Source organism: Heterocephalus glaber, unplaced genomic scaffold (assembly GCF_053883595.1).
Source record: "Heterocephalus glaber isolate CG9 unplaced genomic scaffold, H.glaber_assembly_v1.0 deba00001795, whole genome shotgun sequence".
Classification (NCBI taxonomy): Eukaryota; Metazoa; Chordata; class Mammalia; order Rodentia; family Bathyergidae; genus Heterocephalus; species Heterocephalus glaber.
In genome coordinates, this window is record NW_028258476.1 from 3,253,746 (window position 1) to 3,271,900 (window position 18,155).

Sequence of the window (18,155 nt, forward strand, 5' to 3'; positions counted from 1 at the left end):
TCCTTCCTCCAATTTCTCTAATGTGAACATCTTTTCTTTCTTTAAAAATTGTAAAATGTTTTAAAGTTTTATTTATTTTTAATTGAGAGGTAAAAGTTACAAATATTTGTGATATGTGACACGTTTTAAAATATATATGTTGTGAAATATTAAATGGAGCAAATTAATACATGCACTCCCACACATGCTTACCATGTTTTGTGAGGAGAATACTTAAAATCTGCTTTCTCAGTGATTTTCCAGTATGTAACACATTGTTATTAACTGTAGTCACCTCCTCGCACAATAAATCTCTTAGAACTCATTGCTCCTGAATATCTGAAATTTTGTACCCTTTCACTAACATGTCCCCTACCTGGCCAGGCCCTAGTAACCACCCTTCTACGCTCTGGCTCTGAGTTCAACCTTTAGATTCTGCATAGAAGTAAGGACATCCGACATCTGCACAGAAGTAAGGACATTGCCTTTCTGTGCCAGGTCAGTCAAATATAGTTCCCAGATCTTCAGCCACTAAATGAAGGAGTTTGCTCCCTTTTGGAGTCTCGGTTTCTTCATTTATAAGAATTTTTGTTTCATATGGCAGAGATGTGCATTATATAGGGTGAGAGTATCGTGCCTTGCCTTGAGTTAATTCTCAGCCTCAGGGACCTTCAAACAGAGACCTGGGGGCTGGGGATTTAGCTCAGTGGTTTTGCCGCCTGCTGTGCAAGCGTAAGGACCCGAGTTCGATCCCTGGTACCAAAAAAAAAAACCAGAGACCCGGGTCTTAGCTAAGCTTTTGCTAGGCATGGATGCAGAAGCACTTGTGTGGCCTCATTGCCCACCTGTGTGTCTGCCAGAGATTTCCGTGACTGTGACTGGTTAGGAGAAGATATTCAATGAAGATTAGAGTGAGTCACCTCGAATTGAGTCAGAACTGGAAGGAAGCTGAGAGATGACCCGACAAGCCCAACCTTGTCATCACCCGGAGCTTTCCCTCTGCCTGAGTTCAGCGTCACACGTGGAGGGCCGAGGGCTCTGAGGAGTAGAGAAAGGGAAGGGCTTTCCCAGGACCCCTCAGGAGGCCAGCAGGATCCCTGACAGTAACTCAGCTCTCTTGGTCTCTGTCCACTGCTCCCGACTGGAACTCCAGTGCCTCCGAAGTCCAGTGAAGATGAGCAGCCTTGATGTACTGGCTACCAACCTTGGTGGGCAGAGGAAACTGAAGCCAAGGAGCTGCCTGGAGAGTCCAGGATGGGGAAATAGTTACCTTTGTATTTTATTTCAGAGTGAGTTGGAAGCAGCGAGTCTCACTCCTACTAGCTGATACAAGGTTCCAGAAGACCGAGGTCCGAATACCAGGAGCCAGGAGGCTGGAGGTCAAAAATGGCTATTTATTCCCTGTGCATGGAGCAGACTCCTAGGCAAAAGCTCACAGAGCTGAATGGCACCAGAGTGACCTGGGAGGAGTTTCAGCACAGCGGGGCATTGGCCAGGCCCACGGTGCCTTCGGTGCCAGGCATCTGTGATTCCCCAGGAAAGCCAGGGCTGCAGAGACATGCAGGAGCAGGCAGAGCTCCCCCAAACCCCACCACACCTGCAGGCAGGGCTCCCTCCAGAGGTTCCTGACTGCCAGGAGCTGGAGCTTTGCTGCAGAGCCATGGGCCCTCTGAGGCTCTGCAGGGAGTGTGCCCACCTGCAGAGGGGTGGTCAGCAGGGCCTTCCCCCTCCCAGGGGTCTGGTGCGCACCTGCTTGAAGCCTGCATTATTAATTCCACTCAATAGCTTAGAAGCAGAAGTAAATTGGCTATGATCGCCTAAGGAAGAGTAGGGAGGTGGGATTGGCCCCAGGTCTGTCAGACTCACAGTGATGGGTGGGAGCTCTTTCCTGTACCGAGCCACCCTGCCACACCATCTGCAGTGTGTGTGTGTGTGTGTGTGTGTGTGTGTGTGTGTGTGTGTAGCTTTTCCCTTCTCTGAGGGAGGCATGTTTCTTCTCACCCTCAGCATCACAGTCTTCATCCTGAGGTCTCCGATCGGGACGTCCGCTCAGCGTCCCATCCCCACTGCAAGATGGCAGGGGGGGCTGGAGAAAAGTGAGAGGATCTGGCTCACGAGAACAGACTAGACTTGATCCTCTGGGGCCAGGACATGAGTGACAGTGCCAAGGCGTGTGTTTGTGCTCTGGGGCCTCTGTGAGCGCGTTAGTGGGTGAAGACACACTTGAGTGTGGTGGACGGCGTCTAGTCACTTATCCTTGTTCGGAACACACAACACCCGACACACACAGCTTAAAGGAGGAGAGGTTTACTTTGGCCCGGGTTTCAGGCCACAGTCTGCTGGCTCCAAGCCAGGATGGCTCAGCATGGCACCGAGGCGTAGTAGGGGAAAAGCTGCCCACCTCATGGAAGGTGAGCTGGGAAGCAGAGAGAGACAGGAGGAGATGGAAAGGGAAATATACCCTTCCAGGGCACTTCCCATGTCCCACCTCCTCTGGGCAGCCCTACCTCCTAACAGCAAGCCAGCCACAATGCCCCCACCTTCCAGAACCACCACCCATGGGCACTTGAGGCTAGATATAAAGCATAACACACAGCACAGACGTGACTGTGTCAGTGTACTGCGGTACAGTGTGGACAGCACGCATATGCGTGGGAAGACAGGTGTGCATGTGCAAATGGGTGAGTCTGTAAGAGTGAGTGTACACGGGGACAACATTCAGCAGCTGCACACCGTGCTGCATGGGCGTTATTGAGTTCATGGTTACAATGTTTAAAAACTTCTGTAGCAGGTGGCAAATAGCCGAGGCTCCAACTCCTGGCCCACTGTGCCCTGCTGCGGCCCTGGCTGCCCTCTGTGTCCCCCAGAAGGAAGCAAGGAGGTTAAAGCAGGCCGCAGAAAGGGGCCTCCAAGACTGTACTCCAGCTTCTGCTCTTGAAATTCAATGTCAGTCTATACAGCTGTGTGCATTATTGGGAGTATCAGGTTCCCGAGTGGAATTGGTGTGAGTGTGTGAACATTCATGAATGTGTATCATGTTACATAAGTGTTGAGTATGCCCGTGAGTGTAAACATGCCTGGCTTTGCCTTCTTACTAGACTGGTGGGAGGGAAATTCTGGAAGGATGAGGTCCAGGCTTTATGCTTCTTGCAGCTACACAGATGGTAAGAACACTTGCTTTGTTCCAAAGAACAGAGATCAAAAGTTCAGAGGGCCCTGCGTTTCAAACTCAGCTCTGCCACCTACAAGGCATTAACATTATGAGCAAGTAAGGAGCTTCCTTGAGCCTTGGTCTTGGGAGTAATGATTCCTACCTCAGTAGAATGGTGCCAGAATCCAGTGGGCTGCTGAGTGTGCGTACATGCTGGGGACCTTCATACCAGTTAAGGCTTTGCACCTATACCTGCTTCCTGAGCTCACTAGCTTCAGCTCCTGCCTCCCAGGGAGTCTAGCCGGTCTCAAAAAGACATGGCTGACTTCACTTACTGACAAGAGAAAGACAATTGCTGTGGGCCAAAGTTTCCTGAGACTGCCTCAAGGACAGGACTATCAGGAGCAGGTGTTAAAAAAGGGAACATATCGGAAGAGAAGGGCAAGCAGCAAAGGGAGTACTTATGTGCTAAACTAATTCTTTCTTCCTTCTGTGAACACTAACTCAGGCCCTTTGTTCTACTTAAATAATCCCTGCCTTGCTCCCAAGATGTGCACTGTCCCTCACCCTGTTACTCATGAAAGCTCTGCAGAAAGCCCGCTCTATCAGAACCTTGGAGAACAGGAATGAAAGCAGTAATTAGCATCTGTCACCCCCTCCTACGCTCATGCTGTACTTACTTCTTTATTTCTGTTATGTCATTATACCCCCATCACCCCATAAACTTAAGAGGCAGCTGTTCTTCTCACTACACAGATGAGAAAAGTGAGACCTAGAGAAGTCACACACTTAGCTCCGGGTCACACAGATAAAGAAGGTAGCTCTGGAATCCGAGCCCAGTATGATGGGGAAAATAGAAAAGTGCACAAAGTTAACTGCTTCTGGTGGTCCTGTCTTCAGAGGAAGTTTCCAGATTACTGACTGCTCACGGCACATAAATACACACACGTGCACACATTCCAATTATGGTACTTGGTAGAGAAGAAAATTAGATGAAGGCCAGAAAGGCAAAATTCGACCTTATGTTAAGTTGCTGAGTAAAGGAGGGTAAGAAAAGTGGAGATAAGATCCCTTTAGAGAGAAACACGGAGTCAGAGAGAGGACACATTTGGAGATTTACTGAGTGCAGGCAAATGTTTACATCATTTGCCAGGAATTCAGTTAAGTTTTACATAACTTATCAATCCTTTTTTAAAAAATGTCAGACTTGAGTTGCTGTTCAACACAACACTCCTGAGTAAAGACAAGTTTATGAGGCAGGTCACAAAACTGGTGCCACTCAGCCAGGTTTCTGTGATTTCCAGCAAGTGTGGTCAGCTATGTTTTTCTTCCACGTTGTGTGGGTCTGTCCCTCCCAAGTACACCTAGAACCCACAATATTGTTCTGTGCTCAGTTCTTGGGGCCTCTCATTCCTTCCTAAACCCCACCTTCATCACTACATAGACACTTTCTGGCAGCTCTATAGTAGCTGCTGTAACCACAGACATGGCCAAATTCTCCTTCCTCTTCATTATTTTGTTATTCTCACACTATGCATATCCTCTAAATTTGGAGGACATCCGTGAGAAGCATACCACTCAAGTCACATCTTAATTAGATGCCACTAGTGGAATTTTTCTTCATTATCCTGGGGGTTTCAGCTTGGTCTTTTATGTGGAAGGATAATCAAGAGCCCCAGAAACCTGAGCTGTGTTTCAGTATCTTTATGCTGTCCATCACATTCTGTGCAAATGGGAGGCTGAGTATAAGAGAGTATTGCTGTACAGGGGAAGGGTTCATGGGTGGAGAGAGGGAAGGTGAAAGACATGATGGAGAAAAAAAGTCCAGCCATCCAGCGAAGCCATGCTAAAAGCTTTGATCTTTAGCCAACCTTGCATTCTCCAGGGTCTGTGATGTATGTGGAAACTGGTCTGATTTGTATCTTATATTATTTTCTTCTGTATCTTCTTTTGGGTACTTCTACTGGTTTTCAGTGACTCTCGTAGAACATACAGAAGTAAAAAGGGAAACTGGTAGAGGAAACAAGGTTTAAATATTCTTATCTGGGGAATATTTTGTAAGAAAGAGAGTGGAGAAGAGGAACATGGATGGGTAATTGGAGCAATAGACAGGAAGTTTGGAAGCAGGGTGTGGTGTTACACACTAGTAATCCCCCAACCTTCTGGGAAGCTGACTTAGGATCATAAGTTTGAGTCACCCCTCAGCAACATAGGCTTAGCACAACTTTGTGGCAAAAATAAATAAAATAAAATAAAATAAAATAAAATGGACTGTGGATTTAGCTCAGTCCAAAGGCCAGGGGTTCAATCCCCCATACCAATCTGGGCAGAGAAGTCTGCCTTTGCCTTGCATGCATTCTTTGGGTGGACACTGTCCTTCCTGGGTCTGTGTGGGGCTCCCATTATCTGAGGATGGGGTGTGTCTATGCTGCAGAAGCGCCACCCCCAGTGGACATGCATCCTATCTTGGACGGACCCCTGTGAATGTCCCAGCATCTCAGGTGTGCACCTCCCCGTGCCTGCTCCTCCCCAGGCCCTGGGGCTCCGGATTGGGAGAGAGAGAAAATATCTACAGAAAAACATCATTTTCAAAGCACACAGTCACCAGGCAGAGACAGGCAGGGCCAGAGGAATTCTACTTTAATGGTTGGGTAGCATGATGGGAAAGGTGCTGGGCGTGGTGCCCGAGTTTCCAGCAGGGCGATGCAGATGTGTGTCAGCGAAGATGGGCAGATGCTTTAGAGCCAGATCCTTGTCTGAGAAGGAAACTGCAGCTGCTAATTCAGAAGAGGTGGAGAAGTAGGCAGGTGAGGTCCTGGTGCTGCCTCCCTGCAGAGTGAAGTGCAGCTGCATCCAGAAGTGAGCTGGGCTGACCATGCGGGGCTGGTGCAGGAGGGGTACAGGATGCGTGGCGGGGGGGGCTTCTTGCTGTTTCTCTGAGACTCACTTCTGGTGCCAGGTCGAGCGAGGTCTTACTTCTACTTGGACTTCTAACACTGCTGAGGGGGCGGGCACTTCTCCAGGCATTTGGGTGGAGGCTGGCAAGGCTGCTTGGTCTGCTGATCTGGGGGGCAGCACTGCTGGGGTGGGGGGCAGCATTGCTGGGGTGGGGGGCAGCACTGCTGGGGTGGGGGGCAGCATGGCTGGGGTGGGGGGCAGCACGGCTGGGGTGGGGGGCAGCATGGCTGGGGTGGGGGGCAGCATGGCTGGGGTGGGGGGCAGCACTGCTGGGGTGGGGGGCAGCACGGCTGGGGTGGGGGGCAGCATGGCTGGGGTGGGGGGCAGCACGGCTGGGGTGGGGGGCAGCACTGCTTCTGCTTCTGCTGAGACATTCTGGGTTAGACCTGAAACTAGAATCAGAGTGACACAGAAGTAAACAATGGTCAAGCCACAGAGCAATCCTGGGTGAACCTAGTCACATTCACATGCTGCTCTGCTTTTACCTCGACCTCATAGCTTTCCAAACTTAAGTGCTGGCTCCTTCTCCCTCTCCTTCCTCTCTCCCTCTCTCTCTCTCTCTCTCTCTCTCTCCCTCTCTCTCTCCATGTAAAATTTACCTGTTTATAAACCATTTTATCTCCTCTTGAGACAAAGAATCAAAGTGAGGAAGGAAGGAAGGGAGGTGGGAGGGAGAGGAGAGAACAGAGGCCAAGAGGGGAGAGGAGAGGAGGAGAAAGCAGTGGAGACAGGGCGGGAGAAATGAAATGAAAAGAAAAAGAAAGAAAAGGAAAGGAAAGGGACAGAAAGGAAAAATAAGAGTAAGAGAAAAGATGGGCATAAAGACAGAGCAAATGGTGCAAACTATTTTAGCAAAAACTGCAACTCCCAAAACAGAATTGCATGGGATTTGACTCCCACCTAAAGCACTCACAGCCGTGAGAATCGGAAGGAATTGCTGAAGTTCTCCCTCTGCAGCTCACTGCCCTACCATTGCTCTAGGGACCCAGTGAGCGTGTGGAAACGCGTGCCAGTACGTGCGTGAGTACGGGCGCCCACACAGAAGAGCTATTGTAGAATAAGGGCTATATGATCGTTTCCACCTAGCAAATACATTTATGAAAAATTTGAAAGAAGCATCTTAACTATTCCCTAGGAGAGTGCGTAGGAGAGGGGTGTGCAGTAGACGAGGGACCGTCTGTGATTGTCATCAGACAGGGTAAGGACGTGGCCCAGGCAATCGGCGTGGTGGGGCCACAGCACTCTCCTGGCCCAGAGCAGGACATCCCACTGCTCTGCACTTTCTTGTCCCCACTGCTGTGCTCCTGGTCTCCATGGTCTCTATATCCCTCCTCTCCCTAAAACCTGCTGTCCCTCCTCCTCACACCCAGCTTTCCCTTGAAAGGCAGCCCCAGGGGTGGCTCTGCCCAGAGCTGGGGATCTCCTTCTGTCTACTGAATCCTTCAGCTCCTGCCAGCTACACCACACAAGCCAGCCAGCAGGGTCCACAGGACACTGTCCCCCTAGGCGCAGGGCCTCTCCTGGTTCAGCACAGCCTCGCATCCCCCTCAGCCAGATGAGGCACAGGACCCACAATTCCCCAGTCTCCAAGGATGTGGAGAGACAGAGGTCCCAAAGAGGCAGCTTTCCTTCCTGAGCAACCACCCAGCCTCCCGTCCCAGCTGCCAGTCACAGGCTGGGACTCTAAGGAGTGCGGTGCATGAGGGACGCCGCCTCGCCAGACTCACCGTAGTTCACCGGTGACCGGAGTGTGGAGAGGCCGAGCAGTATGGGAGTCTCAGAGCTGGCCCACCTTTTATACATCTCACAGGGCCACGAGGTGGCCAGGGATTGGGGCATCCTGATTAGTCCCTAGTCAAATAGGATGCACCTGTCCTTCCTCAAATTTCAGGTTTTACTCACCCCCCAGGGCTGGCCACCTCCCTCTTTGCATGGCGGGGCTTGGCCACAAGAATGCCTTCACCTGGCCCTCGCCCCACCTCCCCATCCCTTTATGAGACCTGGCCTCCTTGGATTTCCAAACGCATTCATCACTTTTGACTTAGAACCTTGGCATCTGGGATAGTCCCAAGCAAACATCCAGGACAGGGGTGAGCGCTGTGAGGGCAGCGCTCCGGGAAGTGCAGGCTGGCAGAGGGGAGCAGGTGGCCGGAGGGACTGTGCAAGCAGTGTTGTTTTAAGAGAAACAGAGGAGGAGGTGAACGGGTCTCTGGGAATCGCACTGAACTCAGCACAGTCCTGCCTTGGACTTAGCCTGGGGCTCAGAGCCACACTCGGCCTACATCGGTGGGAAGAAAAGGCAAAGGCAAGCCTTCATGGTCCTTCTCTTCTCTTGTTATTTAAGCAATAAATGAGGGTTGTCCTGCCTGCCATGGGGAAAACCATTTGGCCCTATTTTTTTTTTTAATGTGTAACTTCATTATCATTCACTAAAGACACATATATACAAAAATTAAAATTAAAATTAAAATTCAAATGAAAGCAATGCAAGGGAAAAAACTATAATAATATTCAAATATAATAGAACTCAACCAAAGCAAAACTGAAAGTACTTAAACCTTTTTCCATATAATTAAAAAAAAATCTCCAGCATTAACAAGACATCAAAGGATGTGATTTGTTTTACAAAGATTTTCAAAACTAATATTGAACAAATAATGGTCTGGAAAAAATTCTAATTAGCTAGTAGACTCCACATAGGCCAAATTTTTTAAAATTTAAATTTCAATAGAGTCATGTGACACGTGATGGAAATATAATCAGACAAATATGTTATTATGCAACTTCATTCGTGTGTATCGCAAAGTACCACACAGGGTGCCAACTTCTAAGTGCAAACTAAAAAGGTATACGTCAATCATCTGCGATGGCCCCTTGATATTATCAAAATCACAGTTAAACATGAGATACAGGAGGCTACCACTGTCATAGCAGCACACTGTTTTACAGTAAACTCTTTTATATAAGTAGGATTATGCTCTAAAGGATGAAAAGTACAGCATAGGCCCTATTAAGAGAAACAACAAAGGGCATGGTAACAATAGACTCTCTCCCTCTCTCTCTTCCTATGCACGTCACTCAGGCTCCAGAGTTCTCAGGAAAATGATTATATTAAGGTGGAGGGGTGGGGAACCTGGGAAGCATTGCACTAATCACAAGAAAGTGAAGTCATGCAGGACTCAGGTTGGCTGGGACCTGGATTCCGAGCTCCAAAGGCCCTAGGGGTGGTGCTTCCTCCTCACTCCTGTCAATCTGGGGACAAAGATGGATGCCACAGGGCATAGACTTACATGCGCCTGTGTCTGACAAAAGATGAGTGATGTCAAATTAGGGCTCTGCCCTTTACCAGTTGGGTGACTTTGGGTATTTAATGTTTTTGAGCTTCTGCTTCCTCGTTTACTAATGAGGATAACGATACCATTCTGTGTGACGGTAGTAAAGATCGAAATAGACAAGTTATATAAAATATATGCATGTATTTGATGCACAATAAGTACTCAAAATTTCAAAGTCAGGCTCCAAAAACTGGGGAGAGACATACTCTTAGAAGTGTGGATTAGGTGTTAGCAAACCTCAAGCCAAGTAGTGGCACCTTCCACTCAGTGGCATAAAATCTTGACTGAGAGTTAGGAGAAGTAAAATTGAAGAGATCTCTTGCAAATCATGGTGACTAGTTATTTCCAGTGTCCCGAACGTTGCTAAGAGAGTAGATTTAAAGCATTCTTATCACCCAAAAAGCAATATTATGTGTCAAAGAACAACATTACAATAGACTTAGTTCAAAGCTCTTAACTAGATTTTATTGGTGATTCTAGAATTAGGCAATACCTCACTCTGTAAGACCAGTGAGATTAGCAGAGGAAGTTAGTTTTCGAGAAGAAAGGAAAACAGAAACAAAACACAATAGATTGGTTTTTTAAAAAATCACTTTTCTTATAAAGATCAAAGCAGAGGGGATTTCCTTCTCATGCATGCCTTTACTAAGCTTCTTTGGGATTTATTCTCTCTTTCTCTCTCTCCCCTGATAGCTAGCCTGTCAGATGAAACATGTAGTTTCACTGTGGTAACATCGAACATTAGCATGAGTGACTCAATTTTGGTATTGTCTGTTAGGCCTAGCGCAGGAGCTCAGTCGGAACTTCAATAAAATAAATTTTATTTAATATATGTGAGGTAATGCATGTTAAGTAGTTTGATTAACTCCCCATGCATGTGATGACATATGCTTATGTATATATCAAAACATCACATTGTGCTTCAAAATATATAGTTATTATTTGTCAATTAAAATATATATTAGGAAAAAAAGATATTGAGGGGGGGAACATTGGAAGCCAGTTTTGAGAATGGAACATGTTTTCATCTCAGACATGGGATTTCGCTGTGGCTCTGCTGAAAGTTTCAGAATTAGCAAAGGCCCTGGGAACTGAGGAGGCCACGTTAGAGGACTCGGGCATGGTCACTGATGTCTCTCCTTTTGACAGCCTGGGATCACAGACTGGCTAGACTGGGGACATAAACAGACCTATAGGAACTCAGGCTCTTCCAAGAGGAGAATCCTTCAACCTAGTGCCACTCAGACAGAAGCAACCCTGGAAACCATGAGGAGGAGATGTCAGCTCAGGTTCCTGACAACAGAGAGGAAGGCTATGTGGGTCGTCATGCCAAGACACCCATTCGTGCACCAAGATGTCCTGCCTTTGTAACAGATGCCATGTGCTGCTCCTGTGCCAGGGACAGTGGGCAAGGATGGCTGGGCCCTTGCTCTTTCCAAGGAAGCCATGCCAGAGGACCCCTGTCGGTAGGTCCGCCTTGGTGAACCGGGCCTGTATAATGGAAAGGATACAAACGGCTTCTTGTCCAATTTGGCTTCTACTTCCAATCTTTAAAGATATTTTTGAGTTTACTTTGGATTAGCCAAGTAAATCAATCCCAAGTGTCACTGGCATGAGGTCTGTGTGGCGGAGAAAGTGTAAACACGCATAGATTTGTGGTTTAAGGTGTTATGTCCTGTAAACCTTTTCTGGTACACCTGGCAACTGCTCAGAACAGACTGTTTGTGGTAGAGTCAACTGCCTCAGGAATGCATGATGCAATCTGGCTTCTACCACCAGAGAAAAGAAAAAGAGTGGGTAATCTGAAGCCACCAATGAAGCCAAATGCTTCTCCTAAGTTTGGGAGTGGTGTTATCCCGGGGCCTTAGTTGGCATCACTTTCTGCCACTGGACAACATTTTCTCCTCTTCAGGTTTTCCTTGGAGTTCATCTTACCCTTCTCTCCCTTACAGGAACGTGAATACAATTCTGCGAGGTGATGGAAATGAGTAGCACCTGGGGGAGCAGGTGAGTGGATAACCCTCCCTCCACGGTGCCGGCGACTGGCAAACAGACACCACGTGCTCGGTTCTAGCTCTGGATCCCTGCAGCTCTCTCACCTGAGAAGGACATGGGCTTAGCTTGCAGTGTGGTAAGGAGCTGGGCTTAGCAAGGGTCCCGTCAGTCAGCACAGGTAGAGGAAGCAGACCCCATACCAAGCACTGTGGGGCCAGGGACCCGAATGACGCATTGCCCAGTTCTCAAGGGGTGTCTGATCTTCTCAGGGAGCCAAGTCCAGCCCAGTGTGACAGAGGAGCTGGAACTCGGAGGCCAACATACTGAGTCAAGGCCTGAGGGATGATGTGGAACAAGGGTGTCACAGAGCTCAGAGGAGGGACTGTCCCTGTGGTTGGGACCCAGGTCAGCGGCAAAGCATCAGGGAAGATGGGAAAATCTAGACTGTGGGCAGACACTGACTTCATCTTGGTGCCCTAGGACCTAGCAGATGCTCTGGCTCCAAAAGAGAGATAAATGAATTTCTATGAAAAAGGGATGAGAGCAGTTCGGGAAAGAGGATATAGACTGAGAAGATATTGGAAGGCATTTTGTGTGTCTGGGCGAAAAAAGAGACCAAATTTACAGCAGTGGATGATGAATGGTGTTGAGAGGTAGACAATGAGGCTTGACATCAATTCCCCTGGAAAGCCTTGAACTACAGGAGAGAGTGGAGAGAGCTGAAGTTGCAGGCTAGGCGCTGGGCCGTGGCTCTGAACAGTACAGAGGTGACTGTGTGTGGTGCACAGCACACACATGCTAGCAAATTCTAGCTGGGCATAGTTCGTGTTAAGAAGGGGACAGTGGCTGCCATGTAATTACTATGTGCTTTTGGCTGATCGTTTTCTCCTCTCTGGGTCTCAGATTTCCTTCTCTGTACACTATGATGATCTCAAAAGCCCTTTTGGGGTGACTATGCTATGATTTTTCCAATCAGAAATGGGGAACCAAAGGAGAGGCAATACTGAAAGTGCTCTGGGACACGTCCTCGGGAGGCCACACCCAGAGCGAGATGGAGGTGACTTAGAGGCAGGGGGACCAGCTGGTAAGAAGACGCCAGTTGCAGTAGCAAAAAGAGAAGACAGACCTAAGGATGATCTTAAACTGAGGATACGCAGGGTGGATGACTGAGATTACGGAGGGAGAAGAAAGGAGCCTGGGAAGCCTGATGGTTCTCAGTGACAGAATGGAGTGTGGAGGGCTGAGGCAGGTGTGACCCCGGCCTGGGCAACTTAGTGAATTAGTGAGATCGGGGGGCGGGGGGGGAGATGCGGAGATTAGGCTTGGGAGCAAGGAAAAGGAAGACAAGATCTCGTCCATACCCCTGTGTCCGGTGGAGCAGGACACCTAGCAAGAAGCAGGAGGGACTGAGAAGGAAAGGGAGAAGCCTCTGCTGGAGGCCACATTAGTGCCGAGCCTAGAGAAGAGGCGGAAGAACCCAAAGCAATGGAGCTCTGGGCAGACAGGTCCGTGCCATCCCTGGCAGCAGGTCTTGGTCAGGATTGGAGAGTGTTCCACACTGTAGGTTCCAGAGCTGGAACAGCCTAGGCACTGACAAAACATCCCCGTTTCTTAGGCCAAGGCTGTGTCAACTCTCAGGGACATTCCGGACAAGGCACAGAGAAAGGAGAAAATGTTCTTATCTTCTAGAAGGTTTCTTTGGGGATAAGGTTGGTGAATTTTGTTTCTTTGGAAACAGAATTTTTTGTTTTGGGTTATTTTTCGAAACTGCTCTTTCCGGAGTTGTTTTTAAATTACCTGTATTTTGTGAAATCACGGTTACTTATGAAGAGCCACTGTCCTTCCATGGCAAAATAAAAAGTTGTCCCTCTACAGGTTTTAAAACATTAGGTGTAGTGAAACTCAGAAGCCTGGGAACTGCTAGTGTGGTTCATCAAGCCTTATCACTAACACATATGGGGAAGGTGACTGAACTCAGGGGAGTGACTTACTTGTAAGTGCATCTTAGCACATGTTAGAGAGAGGCCTTGAACTCCGCTACCTGATCCAACAAACAAACAAAAACAAACAAACAAACAAACAAAAAATCAAACCAACTGACCGATCAAATAAATAAACAAATTCGGACTTTGGCAAGTATCAAAGCCTCCGCTGGAATTCTCTTTTCCCCTGCCCTTTCTCCACCACAAACCCAGATCCCACCAAGGAGGCAGGAGCAGGCCTGTCATTGGCATTCACACCTCTCTGATGTCTCCCAGACTCTCTAAGGCACAGTGCAGAGCTGGCCCCACCTCTCTCTTGGGAGACATGCTGCTTCGACCTGCATCATGACTTCACTGAGACAGAGCTCGGGAAAATTTCGACCATGCATTTTGAGCAAAAGTTTAAAGGTAGACTAGAGAAGATACTATATTTATTAGGTTAGGGATAGTACAGACATATCTGATTGATGATATTTTGAACTTATGATGGGTTTATCAAGATGTAACATGGCTGTAAGTTGAGGCACATCTGAGAAAGAAGGCTAGCAGGAAGGAAGGGAGAGACAGACAGCAAGACACATAGAGAAAAGAGGATTAATATTTAGGGATCTGGGTTTGAAAATAATCTAGTATATCTGTACCATTCGTAAACTTTCAATAAGTCTGATATTATGTCAAAATAAACTGTTTTAAATGTAAAGAGCTCAGGCCTTTTTCCTGCACTGGAAGGACTCTCATTTCCTCTACCTACAGGATAAGTTTAAATTCTGACATAATGTGGCCCTTCATACTGCTCCAACTTTCCCCCCACACTCCCTGGTTCACGTTCAATGTCCCATTACTAAGAACCTTCTCGTAGCTCCTAGCAGAACCTGCTTTCTCATTGTGAAGTCCCTGGAAACATAGTCCTTTTGCTGGGGATTCCTGTCAGCCCACCTGTCCCAGGCTGACTATTAGAGAAGTCAGAGGAATAATTCAAATATAGAATGGTAGATGGAACTAGACCAGCTTTCCCTCTAGATAGCTATACTTAGTTCCCCTGGGTTGTGATTGGCTTTCCTGTCCATGGAATACAGACCCAAAGCTTCATGAAGGACAGCCCATGATTCCAGGTGGAACAGAAAGAGGAGCAGAGAATTTGAGGAGTGTTTTTGAGGACATCAGAGGCTCCTAGTGTGTCTGCTGGCCCTTTAGCTTCATGTCTTACCATTCAAGGGACAGGGAAATTGTCATCAAGAGTTATCGTCTAGCACTGCTCCATTTGTGATTCTCTTCGGAGAGGTATCTTAATCTGTATGAGTCTCCTGCAAGGAGGGGGCCACGATCCCCCAGTCCTCAATGTGTCAGATAAGCTTAAGCTGGAGGCCAATAGCAAAAGTACAGTTCCGCCTGTGTGAATATGAGCCAAGGGTAATAGGAAGATTGTCCTTGGGGCACCTGTCCTCTTCCTCCAGTTTCTCACACTTTGCTTCAGCTTTTGGGGTTGTCAAGCAGTTATTTATCTTTAAAAGTATTTACTAAGCAATCATAAAATGTGTCTACAAGATATCCCTTCCACAACAAAGAGGACATTCTGCTGAGCTCCAGTGAGTGGGGAGAAGGATATTGCCTAAGTTGGAAACAGTCCTAGGTAGAAGTAAGCCCAGACTCACAGGATCTATAGGTCTCCAGAATGTTCTATAGAACATGTGCGGTACATTCTCTGACCTGGAAGAGAAAAATTGAGCTGGGAAACTTCTTCCTTAGAGGATCATGACTCCTTTTGGCAGATTTGGATCTCATGAAAATTGAGGAGAAGATATGATAATAAGTGGACATAAAATATTTTCTTCCTACCAATTGAGGGGCCTTCTTTGTTTTTCTATGTAGTTTGGAGTCAGGCAAAGAAGTAAATAAGGAAAACTACTCATAAACTAATGCAAACAGACAAAGTTGATCTTCGCATTAAGAATGGAGCCATGGAGTAAAGAGAAGAGAAATGAAACTGGATACAGTTACTGTCATCATGCCCTTGGGAGAGTTTCAGTGCAACGCAGGGGGAACAGAGAGGTTTTCTATTCAAGAAGGGCAGTTTGTCTCAGTGTTATCTATCTAAATATCTAGCTACCTACTTGTTAGTTTGTCTATCTCTACATAGGGGAGTAAGAAATATGATTTTGAGAAATTATGCTCTGGATACTAATGGAAGCTTCTCTTGGCATTCTTCTAATGACCTTAGAGAAATTATTAATTATTTTTTGTTCCTTTTTTTGTTTGCATGTGATTCCTCCCTTAAATGAGACCACAAAACTGTTCAATTGTGTTCAGGTTCCCCCAAAAAGTTACATTATGAATGAAATTCAGTGGGTTCCAAAGTTAGTGTAATGCATTTTATCTATAGATACGTGTGAATTCGTGACTATATGGCTGCTTCTCTATGTGAAATGCATCCTTACAAGGTTAAAGCTTAAGGTCACTTCTTGGTTCTTAGGAAACCTGAAGAAAAATACATTAAACGAGCAGTTCAAAATATAGTTCCACTTTTCCTGGTACAGAACCAAACTTGATCTCAGAGAAGCAAGCAGCAAAGCAATTTGCCATAGCGTGAGAAAGAGGAGCCCACTGGGCTCCCAGGACCAGGAGCCTTAGATGCCATTATCCTTGGTTCTTGGTCTCTGGAAATTTCCTTTTATTTTCAGTAGGGAGACTGGGTCTGACTAAAAGCAGACAATTACAACTTCCTTCCTGCCTCCTCCTGCTTTTCCATGCATACCCTTCAGCTGGAACAATGATGATTTGTGATTGTATGGAACCCAGATAAGCAGGTATATTGTTTGCTTCCAGGTAGGGAGATCAGACTGTAAGACTGTATGTCTGGAATTCTGAATCATAACTAATTTCTGTGCAAGGTGGGGTCTCTCTCTATTGTGTGGCAAGACGCTCCCCTATCCATCCCTCTCTTTCAGTACTATGCAAGGGACTCTCCTATGTCCCATGTCCTTTGCTAGGCACTGAGGTAGGACAGACAAATAAAACACAACCCAGACATTTGTTGAGCATCTATCACACATTTAAGGACAGCCAAGAAAATGGAAGCCATGCAGTAAGATCCTTTTTCAAAATGCTGGTGTCTATCTGGAGAACATGAATTTGAACAAAGAGGAAACTAAACTTTTAGGTAAATGTGGAAGCCTAGGTTTCCAGTGATAATCAAGTTAGGGTCAAAGGAATAGAACTTTCTGAGGGGAGGATACCATATTGTTGATCCAGAAGAAATGCAGTGATATTAAGCACAAAGACTGACCCTGGACCTCATGAAGGTCAGTAGGTAGCTCCCCCAGCAAGGGAAACGGATGTGCATAGTTCAGACTGTGGTTCAGCTTGGGGAAGAGGCAAGTAAGTGGAGGGAAACTTCAAGGCAGACAATGGTGTTCCCAAGACAGAGATCCCAGTGACAAACAGAAGACTGAGATAATGCCCACAAGGAGCTCAGGACTAACAGAGGGAGTGAGTCAGTGTTCTCGGCAATGAAGCCCGGCCATCCCCGGAAGGAGGAGGTGAAGACTTGATGAGGAGTCAGCTTTCTCCATTTTAGATGGACAGATTCTGATATTTTGTGTTTCTAATAGATAAGAAAAAAATAGTCCTTGAATTATAAAATTCAGATGGGTATTTTTTACAAATCTTTTTATATTGATAGGAAATGTATCCACCTGAAGAGGGACACTCTTCCTACTTTCATAGCCTTTCCTAGATCTTCCAGGATATATCGAATTTCCTTGGTTCCTCAGACATTTGGACATAAGATTTGTTAACCCTAATAATGTTAAATCCTGGTGGACAGAGCCACAAATGTTCTCTCCAAGATTAGTTCAGAGCCAGGGTCATGCAAAATCCCTGTATGTTCCAGAGAAGTCACAAAGGGCAATGTGTGAGACCAGCAGCTGGTGGATGTTTTCTGGGAAGTGAAATAGCAATCTAAAGGAACAAAGCAATAAAATGTCAATTTTCTAGGCCTTCCTGCTAGAAAACTCAGATCAATATGGTATTAAACCAGTAAATATTTATTGAATGCATAGTCCCAAAGTAGGTTATGGGATATTGAACTCAGGCAAGCCGTGTTGCAGCCAACAGCTTCTTTGCATTTTACTGCAAAAGAGAATGCACACACATACATACATACACACAAACAACACTCAACACACTTCCTTCATACACACACTTACAGGCTTAGGTGTGCAAAGGTTTTTCTGGTTTTTATACATATCGCATATTTGTTTCTCCTTAAATAAGGGTCTAAGTAGAACGGTGTCTTCACGACTCAAGTCCTAGATCTACCTCTCGGGCTCCTCCTTTAGTTGGGTGGCTACTCTGGAACTTGTTCTCACAGCCTGTGCATCTATGTAGGAGCATGGTCCTGGATGCCAAGAGCGTAGCGCAGCTATTTCCAGGCTATCTACTCCAGCACCATGGGGAAGGGATTGTGCGGAAGTAGGGGACTCATTCAGGTCTACGTCAAAAGTATTCACTCAACACTTAGTCGGCACCTCTTGGGTGCTTTTCCCAATAATCAGAATGTGTAGCTTGTAACAGAATAAATTCATGATTTTCATAATATGTACTATATTTTCTGAAAAGGTTACTTGGGGATTATTTTACCAGGTGTAGGGAGACATAAATCAGATTGATGGCATTGCCAAAGCTTCCTAGAGGAGGTACAGCCTTCTTAGTATTATCTCCTCAATGCACCACCATAGATGGGAAACAAGACACCTC

General features: G+C 46.7%; 1 long non-coding RNA gene across 1 annotated transcript; it reads right to left on the reverse strand.

The window, feature by feature from the left end:
• Positions 1–5,755: 5,755 nt before the first annotated feature.
• On the reverse strand, positions 5,756–7,940 carry LOC110347028 (uncharacterized). The gene is made up of 2 exons (XR_015448132.1): positions 7,816–7,940; positions 5,756–6,480 (listed from the first exon to the last, which is right to left on the reverse strand). It is a non-coding gene; the product is annotated as an uncharacterized LOC110347028 (long non-coding RNA).
• Between the last annotated feature and the right edge of the window lie 10,215 nt (positions 7,941–18,155).